Below are 16355 nucleotides of genomic sequence, written 5' to 3'. Positions count from 1 at the left end.
CCTAAGAATAACCTCCAGGAAAACCTCTCAACTCTGAAATCTCTCAGCCACTGACACTTTATTTTGTCTCATTTCTCTCTTCCCTTTTTTGGTCAAGAAGTTTTCCCCAACCCCTTGATGCTGAGTCCCAGTTCACTCTAGGATTTCTGTTTCACATTGCCAGGAAGATGACACCCCTGGGAGTCATGTCTCACATAGAGAGGGGAAGTGCAATGAGTTTGCTTGCCTTGTGGGCTGAAAGAGAGAGAGAGAGAGTTCACATCTAAGCAACAAAAGAGGTTCTCTGGTGGTGACTCTTAGGCCTAATTTTAAGTAGATTTAACTACCCTTTGTGGGGATAAATTTCATGGGAACAAACCCCAAGGTTGAGGGCTTGGCCTATTGATTTGGTTGTCCCCACTGCTTGCAAAAATATCAGGAATTCCCCAAATGGGAAGTTGAGATTTCCCCCTTTCTCCCCTCAAGGAGATTTTGCAAATACTTATTTATTCACTGTTGAAATCACTCTGGGATTTATCAGGGCATCACACTAATCTGGACAAACCTACAAAATCTCATACCCCATTCAAGATTCCATGTACTCATGGTGTTCAATTAAACTGTCCATATAAGTCAAATTAGGAAGTGCACTAGTCAAAATATAAATTTTGGTGTAGTGTCTCTTTTCTAATAAACTTCCCATTTTAATAAACTTTACTACTTATTCATCTTCATTAACTATAAGGGAAATGCAAATCAAAACTACAATGAGATATCACCTCACACCTATAAGAATGGCTGCTATTAAACAAACAGGAAACTACAAGTTTAGAGAAGACGTGGAGAAATTAGAGCACTTATTCATTGCTGTTGGGAGTGTATAATGGTACAGCTGCTGAGGAAGACTGTTTAGCAGTTCCTCAGAAAACTAAATATCGAGTTGCCCTATGACTCGACAATACCACTACTTAACAAATACCCAGAAGAGCTGAAAGCAGTGACATGAACAGACATTTGCACACTGATGTTCATAGTGGCACTATTCACAACTGCCAAAAGATGGAAACAATCCAAGTGTCCACCAACAGAACAAGTAGATTAAAAAAAAAGGGGGGTATATACATATGATGGAATAGTATGCAGCAGTAAGATGAAATGAGGTCCTGAATCATATGACGAGATGGACAAACCTTGAGGAAATAATGCTGAGTGAAATAAGCCAGACACAAAAGGATGGATACTGTATGATTTCACTAATATGACCTGGTAAAGGTAAACTCAAAGGCTTATAATAGCGAATATCGGGGAACTAGAGTTACATAGAAGCTAGAGATAGGTGAATGGTTATCTAATAAGGTTGAACTTATATGTAAGGGAATGGATAGAACAGATGGTACTTCATTAGTGGGATTATAAGTAACATTGCCATGCTGAAGGTAAATATTATTGAAATGAGTTGTATAGAGCCATGCATCTCACCTATGAACACTACAAATATAAATATATTCTAGCATGAACCACTCAAAAGGTACAAATCTTGTAAAAAGAGTCAGTAATAGAGGAGTATAGTGGTAAATTTACCATTGCATGTTATGGCCTATATTTAATAGGAAGACATCACCATTACCACAGAAATACCAGGGGTAAATAATTGGAGAGAAGGACAAGAGTTAAGGGAAATTGGGGATTTTATCCTTGATGTAGGTGTATCTATCTGTTATCCAATGAAAATTGTCTAAAATTGGGAGTTATTATGACCAAGTGAGGATACTGTGAGACATGGGTTGTTTATTTTGTGCATTACCCATGATGCCCAATAGATGGAGGTGGCCGAATAGTACAATGACTGAGAAGCAGAAAGCTGAACCGTGGTATATCCATGTGATAGAATATGGTTTAGCTAAAGAAAGGAACGAAGTCATGAGGCATGCAACAAGGCAAATAAATTTTGAGGACATTATGTTGACCAAAATAAGACAAAAAAAAAAAACAGATATTGTATAGTCTCTTTTAGAAAATACTTATATGAAAATTAGGACCTAGATTGTAAGCTCTTATAGCAGTCACATTTATTTCTGAGCTTTAAGGGGTATTTCCAGATTCTGAGATGCTGTGCTATTTGTGTATAACCTGGTATTTTGCTGGAACTTTGGGTACATATGTGATACCTAAGACTCAGAGTTGGAGTTCTGCAGCTCTGAAATTCAGCATTGCTGCATACAAAAACTTTTAAAGAACCTGAAAAAGAGATCAGGCTTCAATTAGACATAAGAACAAAGCAGTCTGGTTAGGACAAGGTAAATCAGAATACAGGGTAAAGGATGAAAGTGTCTATATTGTGGAACTTCACCTACTGTATGAGACCAAAGGAAGAGAGTTTGTTTTGTCCAAAACCTAAAATTTCTGTAGCACACAATCTAACTTAACCTGGCCAGTTTAACTGAACCTGGCCAGTTCAGTTAAACAACCTAAATACATGGAGCCGAATATTGGAAAAAAGGCCTTGCAATTCTGTACAGCTTAATGTAATACCTGGATACATTCCAGAGTATGTTGGGCAGATAATTAAAAAATATTAGCAAAATCCCTTAAGGGACTGGAGAAAATATATGAAACTATTAAACCTTACCATCTGAGAAACCCCTGACACTCTTTTTAATACTAGGGACTCCTAAGTTAATCAGCCAAGCCCCTGATCTTGAGGCTTGCTCTTATGAAACTTATTTCTGTAGTGGGGAAGCTAAGCCTACCTATAATTATGCCTAAGAGTTACTTCCAGAGGACCTCTTTTGTTGCTCAGATGTGTCCTCTCTCTCTCTCTCTTTCTCTCTCTTTCTCTCTCTCAGACCAATTCTGCAAGGAAAATCATTACCCTCCCCGCTACCTGGGACATGACATCCAGGGTATGAGTCTCCCTGACAACATAGGAGATGACTCTCAGGGATGAGCCAGGCCCTGACATCATGGGATCAACAACGCATTCTTGACCAAAAGGAGGAATAGAAATGTAGCAAAATAAAGTATCAGTGGATAAGAGAGTTCAAATAGACTCAAGAAGCTATTCTGTTGGCTATTCTAATTCAACTAAATATTGCTAACTGCGCAATTTGCCAACCCCCAACCAACATCATTCCTATTAACCCTAAAGAATACCCAGAGCTCTATCTGAGATCCTGCAAAAGTTGCATGTACTAAATTTACTTTGCAGAAACCTAAAACCTTCAGATGGTTCCTAGGCCAGGTAAGTCCTGAAACCCAGAGGTGCCAGTCTCTCCAAGAACATCAACCAATTCCATCCCCCGATCCCATATTGTTGCCACCCTTTTCAACATGAAAAATGTTAGAATGGATATAACCCAAATATCCCTAAAGATTGGGAAAAGGGTCAAAGGAGGAGGAGTTATAACAGAGAAGTTCAGATTTAACAAATGAATATGACTACTGAATCATTATATATTTTTTTTAGTCTCCAGTATCTTGAAGCAGCTAGAAGGAAAAACCTGAAATTGTGGAACTGTAACCCATACCGAACTTTGAAATCTATTCCATAGCTACCTGTTAAAATGTACTTTGAAATTTATCACTTTTTGTATATATGCTATACTTTGCAATAAGAAATGTTAAAAAAAAAAAAAAAACTAATCCACATTGAAAAAAAAAGAATTTTTATTTATTGAACCTGGGGTATATCAGATATGCAATCAATTTTAAATTTACATATTTTAATTCAACTTTGAAGTGTTTTCACACACACACAAATAATTAGCATACAACAGTTGCCCTAAGATGAAACACAGTCACCTTATCAAAAAAGGTGACTTATTTATGCTTACTATTGCAAGCAAGCAGGTTGGCTGTAGGTGACTTTGCTATATATATAAGCATACCTGCAGGAATCTTGGCTTTCGAGAGGGGAGACCTTCGAACTAGTTGGATCCAGCAAGATTGAACATTCAGTTACTTCCACAAGGCAGTTGGAATGTGTGTGTTTCTAGTTGGTTGGAAATGATCCTCAAAGGGTCTTAGATGAGATCTAAGATAATGTTGGAAATTTTTCAAATCATCTCCATATGAAATAACCTATACAAGATCTTGTTCTTCAGTGGCAATGCCAGGACTGAAGTTGGGTCTCCTAAAAGTTGGGTGTGTATTTTTTAATTAGAAACTTTCTACACTTGGCCTTTGGATTATACCTATAGTTCGTACTTGGAAATAACCAGCCTAGTATTTTTGTAACAGTCATGATTGATTGATTAGATATTGCCCAGTGCAATCACTTCCAACATTTACCTAAATCTGGTGCCAACCTGATTGCCTTAACTTCAACAGAAAACTAGTGTTGCATGAGCTATTAATATATGTTCCATCCAAATTTTTAATTTCAGAATGAAGTATAAACTAATAAATATACTTAATTGGGCTTATGTCATCAGTCTGCCTTTATATTCCAAACAAAAAAGCCAAGAAATTATATGGTAAATGATGCCCAATATACATGGACACTTTGGCAGCATTTGTCAACTGACAGCATTGGCTTTTGACCTCCGGCCTGTTCCAGTTTTTTTCAACACTTATGTGTAAATTCTCTAGTCAGTCTTTTTATTCCTGTAATAAGGGACTTTTCTATCTATTTGTATTGCTACTAAAGTTAATAAATCGAAATTATGGCCCTCATATTTGGGCAACATTAAAATAAATAAGTTATTTCCCTTTCATTGTCAGGCACAAGGGGAAATTTGGAATCAGATACTAGGATTCCACTTCTTATTAGCTATGAAATTTGAGAATTCTGCCAACTCAGATTCAAGCCCTAATCTGCTGAAAAGAAAAGTTTTTAGTGTAAAGCATTTCAAAGATCGAATACCACACAAGTGTTAAATGATTAAAACAAAATTGTTCTTCTGTCAAAAAAAAAAACTGTTGCATTTTCACCCAAGTTAAAAAAAAAATTATCCTGAACATGAAATCCTATAAAAAATTTAAATTAATTATACAAAACTCATCACTTGTAGGTTTCCCCTTGCAAAGATTTTTAAAAAATGTATGTTACTAATACACGTAGTCATAACATAATCCTGGATCATCTCCAGCAAACTAAATGCTTTTCATTTTAAACCCATCATCAGACACCAAGAAAGTAATCTCATTTTATAGAAAATTCTCAAGTTCCAAAAGTGAAAGACCCAAGAGAAACAAACAAAACCCTAGTGCCGATGCTGATGTTCACCATGTTAATTAAATAGTGGCCCAAAATACCACTGATCAAAAATAAAATAGTGGTTGTTTGCCATTGCAATAAAATCCAAGAGGCTTTAATCTTTTGGCTTCAGATATCCACATTTTTCCAATTACATTGTCATGGTCAGGTTCATGTGTCAACTTGGCCAAGTAGTGGTACCTGTCTGTCTGATTCGGCAAGTGCTGGCCTGTCTGTTGCAATAGGACATTTCATAAAATTAAATCATGATCATGTCAGCTGTATCCACAGCTGATTCTATTTGTAATCAGCCAAGGGGAATGTCTTCTGCAATGAGTGATACTCAATCTAATCACTGGAAGCCTTTTAAGGAAGATTCAGAAGATACAGGCTCTCTTCCTGCTTCCAGCAAGCCTCTCCTGTGGAGTTCATCCAGACCCTCCATCAGAATCGTTGGCTTCACAGCCTGCCCTGCGGATATTGGACTCTGTGTTCCCATGGTCATGTGAAATGCTTTTATAAATTTTGTATTTGTGAGTGTTCCCTGTTGATTCTGTTTTTCTAGAGAACCCTAACTAATACATGCATGAATACACACTTCCTACCTGCTAAGAGCAGAGAAAGTGGACATGCCAGCACAGAAAGAGCTACCATTTGCTGAAACACCCAGAGAATTGGCTTTAACAGAGGTTTCTTACAAAGTTAGGCAAAAATAAAAAATGTTTACAAGCTGCTAGTGCCATCAATGTAAGTGGAAGTGACTGAGTAGGTTCAAATGTAAAAAATGTGGGTGGGGGGGTGGGTGGGTGGTAACGTGTATTGCAGCAAGTCTTTTCTTTAGAGCATAAAACAAGAAAGTATAAAAGTACTCAGTTGTGGCAGGATACTACAAAGTCAGAGCACTGGGCCCTTAGGCTGGGCAGAAAATGTCAGGGTGCTGACTACTGTTTCTCAACAAAATGAATCTTTAATGTCTTGAACTGCAGGGGAGGAATCTAAAGAATGCAGTCATTTTAGTGGAGTACTATCAGCCTTTGTGCTGATTTCTTGAACAAACTGCATTTTATTATAGAAACAAAAGAAAAAAGAAGACATAAAAAGGGCTCTACTCCTAATTTCATTTACAGCGTTTGAGTTCTGGAAGGACCTGTATAATGGAGACAGAATTCAAATAAAAAATAATCCCAATCAAAAGTCAAATTTTCACTATAACTTTCCTAAAAAGATATTTTCCACTTACAACTGTTAATAACAGACACACAAGCTGTGACTGAACAGTTAAGAAAATAAAAACGTAGAAAATAGTGGTATTATTGTAACCAAGATGTTTGGTAAACAGTGAAATATTTGAGAAAAAGTCCTTCCACAACCCTCCAGACTTCAAGAACTCTCTTTAGGTAGTAGTTCTACCCCTACATCATGGCAACTAAAACAAGAGCTTCAAAGGGCCAAGGGAGCACTCAGCTGTTCGCGTAGTCATTGATCACTCTGTGTATTCTCTCCCGAACTTCTTGTACCCCTGATCATGCTTTCCGGCTGTCATCACCACTGCTAGCTCATTAGTCATTTCTTCTAGCTTGTTCTGGTGAGCGTTTCTTTCCATGTCTTGCCCTTTTGGGACCTCCCCAATATCAGTGGTGAACACTACCAGCTTTAGAGTCAAGATGGACATCCTCTTGCTAAAATAAAACATATATGTTACATCCTTATGAGCAGTAAATGTGCATTTCCCACTGGATTTTTTATCTCCTTTGTAAATTCCTTTCTTTCCAGGTCCTGTAATTGTCACATTGATGTCTAGGAAGCTGACATCAGCCACTTGGAAAATGAGACCTGCTCTAGTTTGCCAGCTATCAGGATGCCATATAACAGAAACAGAATGGCTTTTAAAAGGGGGAATTTATTAAATTGCAAGTCCACAGTTCTAAGGCCATGAAAATGTCCCAACTAAAGCAAGGCTATAGAAATGTCCAATTTAAGGCATCCAGGGAAAGATACCTTGATTCAAGAAGGCCAATGAAGTTCAGAGTTTCTCTCTCAACTGGAAAGGCACATGGTGAACACGGTGGCATCTGCTAGCCTTCTCTCCAGGCTTCTTGTTTCATGAAGCTCCCCCAGGAGCTTTTCCTTCTTCATCTCCAAAGGTCTCCTGCTGTGTGGGCTCTGTAACTCTTTCCAAAATGGTTCCCTCTTAAAGGGTTCCAGTAAGCAACCCCACCTTGAATGGATGGAGACACATCTCCATGGTACCAACCTAATCAAAAGCTACCACCCACAATTGGGGGGGGTCATCTCTCCATGGGAACAATCAACAAGCTCCCACCCAGCAATATTGAAGGAGAATTAGAGGATATGGCTTTTCTGGGATCCACAAGAGATTCAAACTGGCACAAGACCTATCTTGGTCTTGTAGAAGAAGCACTGCTCAACATGTACTTGGATGCTGACCAAGTAGCCTGAGGCCACAGCCAGAACCATGGCCAAGAGCACCAGCAGCCCAGGAAGCGTCACCAGGGCAGGGCTGGGGCTGAGGCCAGGACTGGGAATGGGGCCTCCCTATCTATCATTCTTATAACACATGCAAACGGGAGCCATGTGTTTCTTAAACAAGCACTTAATGCTAAAACCGTATTTTTGCTTAAAAAGCAATAGAATTACAATCGTCTGGGTAGGGCTAGGTGTGAGAGGCAGAGAAGAGAACAGACTGGAGTTACATACAAGTTTTTGGTAATATTCTAGTTCTAGGATTAGGTGGTGAGTTCACAGTATTCATTATATTATTTAGCTTGATAATTAATACTGATGTTACACATAATATTTTATCTTTATTACAAAATTTTTTAATTCCAAAAGACATTCTAGAGTTAGATGGGTTCTATTTTGAGAGTAGCAAATGGCCCGAGAGGGATTGGATGGCGTGTCACACGCTAAATGGTTAACTCTGTTGTCAGTATAAAAACCTGAATAAAGGACTATTTAGGATTCGTCCTTTCTGTTTCTTTTAACCCTGTTTCTGCATGTTCCATAAGATTTGCTTTTCAAAAAATCCTTGTAAGACCATCGATGCCATGTAAGCTACTTTCTGTCATCTCCTGTGAGCAGTGCATTTAAACTGCTGAATAGCATCATCATAGCATAGACTCTACCCATGTCCGAGTCCACCTGACTGGTTTCAAAGCCTGCCCTACCACTTGCTGACTGTGTTACCTAAGGTAAGTTACTTCATCTCTCAATCTCATTTTTATCTGTAAAACAGAGATCATAATTAGAGTCCTGTTGTATATCATTGACGTAAGAATTAAATGATTTGATTTAGAATTTCCTATTCTAGCAATACAGTGCACTAGGTTAACTGAACAATACTTCTGCTAGAAAACAACTAAAAATGATGTATAAAATATTTTTGATATTTTTAAATGCATCCACAAGCTGACAAGAAAATAAGAATTATTTGTATCCTGATTTTGTTCCTGAGTACCATTCCCTGCTAAAAGGAATCAGAGCTCTTAGAGAAGAAGCTGATCCCATAAGTAGGACAGGAAGGATACAAGGTGAGCCTGGAACATTTTTGTAGTACTCAAAAATAAGGAAACTTTCAAAGATTAATGGAGTCATAATGAAAGAACACAGGAGTCAGCTGAAAATGGATAGTACTAGCCTAATTGCTATAATATAAGCAACAAAAGAATTAAAGTAATAACTGAATGACATACATTTAATCTATAAGAATCCAAAAGTCTGTAATACTAAAAAAAAGATAAAGCCAGAAGGAAAAACCTCATTTGTCACCAATAGATTGAAGAAACTATTAAACCAAATTCTTAATTTGAAAATTGGTAAAGGAAAAGAATTAAGCATTTATCTTATTTTTCCAGTATAAAATGTACTTCTTTTTCTTTTTTTCCCCATACTTCTTTCCCAATCCTCCCACCGGTTGACATTTAGTTTTGGCATAATACCTTTGTTACATTCAGTGGAAGCATATTACAATGTTATTGTTGACTAAAGACCCTAGCTTACATTGATTGTACTTTTTCCAATATACCATCTATTTTCAACACCCTGCCATACTGACATTTACTTATTCTCCCTTGTGGTAGTTAGGTTTAGGTGTCAACTTGGTCAGGTGAAGGCACCTAGTTCTGTTGCTGTGTCCATGAGCCAATGGTATGTGAACCTCATCTGCTGCTGATTACATCTGCAGTTGGCTAGGAGACATGCCTGCTGCAATGGATGATGTTTGATTTAATTGGCTGGTGCTTAAATGAGAGAGCTTAACGTAGCACAGCCCAAGCAGCTCAGCGTACCTCATTTTAGCACTCACAACTCAGCCCAGGCCTTTGGAGATGCAGAAAGGAATCACCCTGGGGAAAGCTGTTGGAACCCAGAGGCCTGGAGAGATGGCCAGCAGAGATCACCCTGTGCCTTCTCATGTAAGAAAGAACCTCAGTTGAAAGTTAGCTGCCTTTCCTCTGAGAACCATACATTTTAACTAAATAAATCCCCTTTTGTTAAAACCCAACCCATCTCTGGTGTGTTGCATTCTGGCAGCTTTGGCAGACTACAACACTCCTCATGCAAAAACATTTTTTAATTTGTATATTTAATCACTGTTCTAGTTTGTTAGCTGCTGGAATGCAACACACCAGAGATGGATTGGCTTTTAATAAAAGGGAATTTATTTCATTATTTCTTCAGTGAAAAGGCAGCTAACTTTCTACTGAGGTTCTTTCTTACATGGGAAGGCATAGGGTGATCTCTGCTGGCATTCTCTGTAGACCTCTGGGTTCCAACAACTTTCCCTGGGGTGATTTCTTTCTGCACTTCCAAAGGCCTGGGCTGAGCTGTGAGTGCTGAGATGAGATATGCTGAGCTGCTTGGGCTGTGCTACGTTGTGCTCTCTCATTTAAGCACCAGCCAATTAAGTCAAACATTATTCATTTCAGCAGGCGCCTCCTAGCCAACTGCAGATGTAATCAGCAACAGATGAGGTTCATGTACCATTGGCTCATGTCCACAGCAACAGAACTAGGTGCCTTCACCTGGCCAAGTTGACAACTGGCCAATCACTGTCATTATACTTTCTAGGCATTCCTAAATACATCATGTCAGTCTTTATCCTCTATATTTCCTTCTGGTTTCATATGTGTTCCCAGCCCTTCTTCCTCTATCATATCATATCAAACTATCATGAGTATGATATTTATTGTGCTACAATCAATCAGTATTGTGCTATCCATTTCTGATTATGCTAATTTCACTCAGCATAATGTTCTTAGGGTCCATCCACATCGTTACATGCTTCATGACTTATTCTGTATTGCAGCTTTGTAACATTCCATCATATGTACATACCACAGATTGTTTAGGCACTCACCCATTGATGGACATTTGGGATGTTTCCATCTCTTGGCAATTGTAAATAATGCTGCTATAAACATTGGTGTGCAAATGTCCATCTGTGTGCATACTTTCAGGTCCTCTGAATAGATATCTAGCAATGGTACTGCCAGATCATATAGCAATTCTATGCTTAGCTTCCTGTGAAACTGCCAAACTGCCTTCCAAAGCAGTTGTACCATTTTACATTCCCACCAACAGTAGATAAGTGTGCTGCTTTCTCCACATCCTCTCTAGCACTTATCGTTTTCTGTTTTTTGATGACCATTCTAGTGGGTGTCAAGATGATATCTCATTATGGTTTTGATTTGCATTTCCCTAATAGCTAGTGAAGTTGAGCATCTTTTCATGTGCCTTTTAGCCATTTGTATTTCCTCTTCTGAAAAGTGTCTGTTCATGTCTTTTGCCCATTTTGTAACTTGGTTGTTTGTCTTTTTGTTGTTCAGTTGAAGAGTTTTTTTTAATGTATTCTGGATATTAAACCTTTATCTGATATGTGATTTCCAAATATTGTCTCCCATTGTGTAGGCTGCCTTTTTACTTTCCTGACAAAGTTCTTTGATGTACAAAAGTGTTTAATTCTGAGGAATTCTCATTTATCTATTTCTTTCTTCAATGTTGGTGCTTTGGGTGTAAGATCTAGGAAACCGTCTCCTATTACAAGTTTTATGAAATAGTTCCCTACATTTTATTCTAAAAGTTGTATGTTCTTAGCTCTAATGTTTAGGTCTTTGATCTATTTTGAGTTAATTTTTGTATAAGGTGTGAAACATGGTTCCTCTTTCATTCTTTTGCATATGGATATCCAGTTCTCCAAGCACAATTCATTGAAGAGGCTGCTCTATCCCAGGTGAGATGGCTCAACTGCCTCATCAAAGGTCAATTGTCCATAGACGAGAAGGTCTATATCTGAAAACTCTATTTGATTCCATTGGTCAGTATATCTATCTTTATGCCAGTACCATGCTGTTTTGACCACTGTAGCTTCGTAATATGCTTTAAAGTCAGGTATTGTGAGACCTCCCACTTCAGTTTTCTTTCTCAAGATATTCTTAGCTATTCAGGGCACCCTGCCCTTCCAAATACATTTGGTTATTGGTTTTTCTGTTTCTGCAAAGTAAGTTTTTGGGATTTTAATGGGTATTGAATTAAATCTATAAATCAATTTAGCATTTTACCTATATTTGGTTTTCCAAACCATGAACAGCAGTATGCCCTTCCATTTATTTAGGTCTTCCATGATTTCTTTTAGTGATTTCTTGTAATTTTCTGTGTATAGTTTTTTTGTACCCTTAGCTAAATTTATTCCTAAATATTTTATTCTTTTGGTTGCTCTTGTAAATTGAATATTTTTCTTGATTTCCTCCTCAAATTGCTCATTACTAGTGTATAGAAAGGCTACTTATTTTTTTGTGTTGATCTTGTACCCTGTCACTTTGCTGTACTCATTTATTAGCTCTAGTAGCTTTCCTGTAGATTTTTTCAGTATTTTCTACATATAGTATCATATCATCTGCAAACAGTGAGGGCTTTACTTCTTCCTTTCCAATTTGGATTCCTTCTTTTTTCTTTTTGTTGTCTAACTGCTCTAGCTAGAACTTCCTGCCCAATGTTGAATAACAATGGTGATAGTGGGCATCCTTGTCTTGTTCCTGATCTTAGGAGGAAAGCTTTAAGTCTTTCCCCATTGAGGATAATGTTAGCTGTGGGCTTTGCAGATATTCCCTTTATCATGTTGAGGAAGTTCCCTTCTATTCCTATCCTTTGAAGTGTTTTCAACAGGAAAGGATGTTGAATTTTGTCAAATGGCTTTCCTGCATCAATTGAGATTATCATGTGGTTTTTCTGCTTTGATTTGTTGGTATGATGTATTACATTAATTCATTTTCTTATGTTGAACCATCCTTTCATACCTGGAATAAATCCCTCTTGGTCATAATGTATAATTTTTTTAATGTGCTGCTGGATTGGATTTGCAAGTATTTTGTTCATGATTTTTGCATCTATATTCATTAGAGAGATTGGTTTGTAATTTTCTTTTCTCATAGTATCTTTGTCTGGCTTTGGTATGAAGGTGATGTTGGCTTCATAGAAAGAGTTAGGTAGATTTTTCTCCTCTTCAACTTTTTGAACAGTTTGAGCAGGATTGGTACTAATTCTTTCTTGAATGTTTGGTAGAATTCACATTGAAGCCTTCTGGTCCTGAACTTTTTGAGAGCTTCTTGATGACTGATTCAATCTCTTTACTTGTGACTAGTTTGTTGAGGTCATCTATTTCTTCTCAATTCAATGTTGGTTTTTCATGCCTTTCTAGGAAGTTGTCCATTTCATCTATGTTGTCTAGTTTATTAGCATATAGTTGCTTATAGTATCTTCTCATTATCTATTTTATTTCTGTGGGGTCAGTGGTTATGTCTCCTCTTCCATTTCTGATTTTATTTATTTGCATCCTCTTTTTCTTTTTGTCAATCTAGCTAAGGATCCATCAATTTTATTGATTTTCTCAAAGAACCAACTTCTCATTTTGGTGATTTTCTCAATTGTTTTTATGTTCTCGGTTTCATTTCTTTTCTGCTCTAATCTTTGTTATTTCTTTCCTTTTGTTTGCATTGGGGTTAGTTTACTGTTCTTTCTCTAGTTCTTCCAGGTGAACAGTTAATTCCTCAATTTTTGCTCTTTCTTCTTTTTTAAAAAAGGCATTTAAGGTAATGCATTTCCCTTTTAGCACTGCCTTTGCTGCATACCATAAATTTTGATATGCTGTGTTTACATTTTAATTTGCCTCAAAATATTTACTGATTTCTCTTGTAATTTCTTCCTTGACTCACTGGTTGTTTAACAGTGTATCGTTTAACCTCCATATATTTGTGAATTTTCTGGTCCTCTGCCTGTTAATTGATTTCCAACTTCATTCCATTATGATCTGAGAAAGTATTTTGTATGATTTCAATCCTTTTAAATTTATTGAGACTTTCTTTGTGACCCAGCACATGGCCTATCTTTGAGAATGATCCATGAGTACATAAGAAAAATAGGTATCCTGTTGTTGTGGGGTGCAATGTTCTGTAAACGTCTATTAAGTATAGTTCATTTATGTATTATTCAAATTCTCTGTTTCTTTATTAATCCTTCATCTAGATGTTCTATCCATTGATAAGAGTGGGGAATTGAAATCTCCAACTATTATGATAGAAGTGTCTATTTGTCCCTTCAGGGTTGTCAGTGTTTGCCTCATGTATTTTGGAGTCCTGTTTTCAGTGCATAACTATTTATGATTGTTATGTCTTCTTATTGAATTGTTCCTTTTATTAATATATAGTGTCCTTCTTTGTCTCTTTTAATTATTTTACATTTGAAGCCTAATTTTTCAAATATTAGGAAAGCTATTCCTGTTCTTTTCTGATTGTTGTTTGCATGAAATATCTTTATCCAACCTTTCACTTTCAGCCTACTTTTGTCTTTCAGTCTAAACTGAGTCTCCTGTAGACAGCATATAGATGGGTCCTGTTTTTTCATCCATTCTGCCAGTCTATGTCTTTTGACTGGGGAGTTTAATTCATTAACATTTAGTGTTATTACTGTAAAAGCAGTAATTTCTTCTCCCATTTTGCCTTTTTGGATTTTATGTGTCATATCTAATTTTTTTCTCTTTTTACCTTTATTGATAGTCTTCATTTCTACCCTCTTCTCCAGACCTCTCTCTCCTGCCCTTTCTTATCTGCCTGTAGTGCTCCCATGAGTATTTCTTGCAGAGCCAGTCTCTTGGTCACAAATTCTCTCAATGACTGCTTGTCTGGAAGTGTTTTAATATACTCCACACACACACTTTTTTTTTTTTTTTAACATGGGCAGGCACTGGGAATCAAGCCCTGGTCTCTGGCATGGCAGGAGAGAACTCTGCCTGCTGAACCACTGTGGGCCACCCCCCACCCCATAAACTAACCCCAACACAAACAAAAGGAAAGAAATAACAAAGATTAGAGCAGAAAATAAATGAAACTGAGAACATGAAAACAATTGAGAAAATCAATTTTGCTGGATATAGAATTCTTGATTGCAAGTTTTTTTCTTTTAGAATCTGAAATATATCATACCACTGCCTTCATGCCTCCATGGTTTCCGGTGAGAAATCCACACGGAGTCTTATTGGGCTTCTCTTGTACATGATGGACTGCTTTCCTCTTGCTGCTTTCAAGATTCTCTCTTTCTCTTTGGGGGTGTATGGTAGCCCATGGCAAACTCTGGGATTTGTCCTGTAACCACTTGTTGAAGAGTGTTTTGAAAACTATTACTTTTTTATTTCTTTGCTTTGTATATACGTTATAGTGTACAATAAAAAAAGTTAATTGCAAAACAAAAAACACCTAGGGCCCTAACTGAAACTCTGTAAAAGTTTCATGCAATAAGTTTGCTTTCCTGGAAACTATAATTTCCAGAGACTCCCTAGGACAGATGAATCCTGAAATCCAGAGGACTAGTCTTTCTGAGATTATCAATAATTACATCCCCCTATGCTTTAGTGTCCATACACCTTCTCAACAGGAAAAACTCAGAACAGGTATTGCCTAAAGATCTCTATGGACTGGAGAAAGGATTAAAAAAGGAGGAGGAGTTATAACACAGAAAATAACACATGAGTATGACTGCTGAATCACTATATTGGTATTTCTTCTAGCCTCCAATGTCTTGGGGCAGCTAGAAGGAAAAATCTGAAATAATGGAATGGTAACCAATAACAAACTCTGAAATCTGTTCTGTAATTACTTTTTGAAGTGTACTTTGAATATGCTATATTTTACAATAAAAATTTTTTTAAATTCTTTCTGTTTGACAAATGACAGTCTGATTATTAAGTGTCTTGGAATATGTCTATTTGGATCTATTATGTTTGGGGTATGCTGCCCTTCTTGGATCTGTAATTTTATGTCTTTTATAAGAGATGGGAAATTTTCAGTGATTAATTCCTTCATTAGTCTTTCTCCTCCTTTTCCCTTCTTTTCTCCTTCTGGGACACCCACAACACATATATTCATGTGCTTCATGTTGTCATTCAATTCCCTGAGACCCTGCTCATATTTTTCCATTCTCTTCCCTCTATTTTCTTTTGTGTGTTGGAGTTTAGATAACAGGCTTCTAGTTCACTAATCCTTACTTCTCCCTCTTCAAATCTATCATTGTAGATTTCCTTTTTTTTATCTCTTCTGTCATGCCTTTCATTCCCATAAATTCTGTGATTTGTTTTTTCAAACTTTCTATTTCTTCTTTTTGTTCACCCAATGAACTCTTTATGTCCCTCCCTAAACCCATTGATTTGATTTTTGATGAGATTTTCCATGTCAATTCGAGCAACCTGCATTAGTTATTTCAACTCCTGTGTCTCCTTTGAAGTGTTGGTTTGTTCCTTTGACTTGGCCATATCTTAAGTTTTCCTATATGACTTTTTTTTTTTTTTTTTTTTGCTTGCATCGAGGCATTTGATTTCCTTACTCAATTTATTCTGGAGGTTGTTTTCACTCTTTTACCTAGAGTTTTCTTGCTGGATGGCTTTGTTCTCTATCTGTTCTTTGGTATTCAGTTCAACTTATTCTAGACCTCTAGCATAGGTTCTGTTTCACTGAGCAGAATTTTTCAGTTCTTGTTTTTCTGCCTTGCATATATGGAGCCTTATTTTTAAATTTATTTGAGAAGGGTCTCCTATATAAACTCCAGTCAGATCATCCCAGACTGAACTGGCCCACATATCAGGAGGAGAGAGTAGCCTGCATCACTTTTCCCTGAA

General features: G+C 37.1%; 1 pseudogene; it reads right to left on the bottom strand.

Moving 5' to 3' along the window:
• Positions 1-6486: 6486 nt before the first annotated feature.
• LOC143686811 (transmembrane emp24 domain-containing protein 2-like) overlaps positions 6487-16355 on the bottom strand; it is a 64480-nt pseudogene continuing 54611 nt past the window's right edge.

Source organism: Tamandua tetradactyla, chromosome 6 (assembly GCF_023851605.1).
Source record: "Tamandua tetradactyla isolate mTamTet1 chromosome 6, mTamTet1.pri, whole genome shotgun sequence".
NCBI classification, from domain to species: Eukaryota; Metazoa; Chordata; class Mammalia; order Pilosa; family Myrmecophagidae; genus Tamandua; species Tamandua tetradactyla.
The sequence above is the reverse complement of the archived record's forward strand: the minus strand, read 5'-3'. Positions and strand labels throughout refer to the sequence as shown.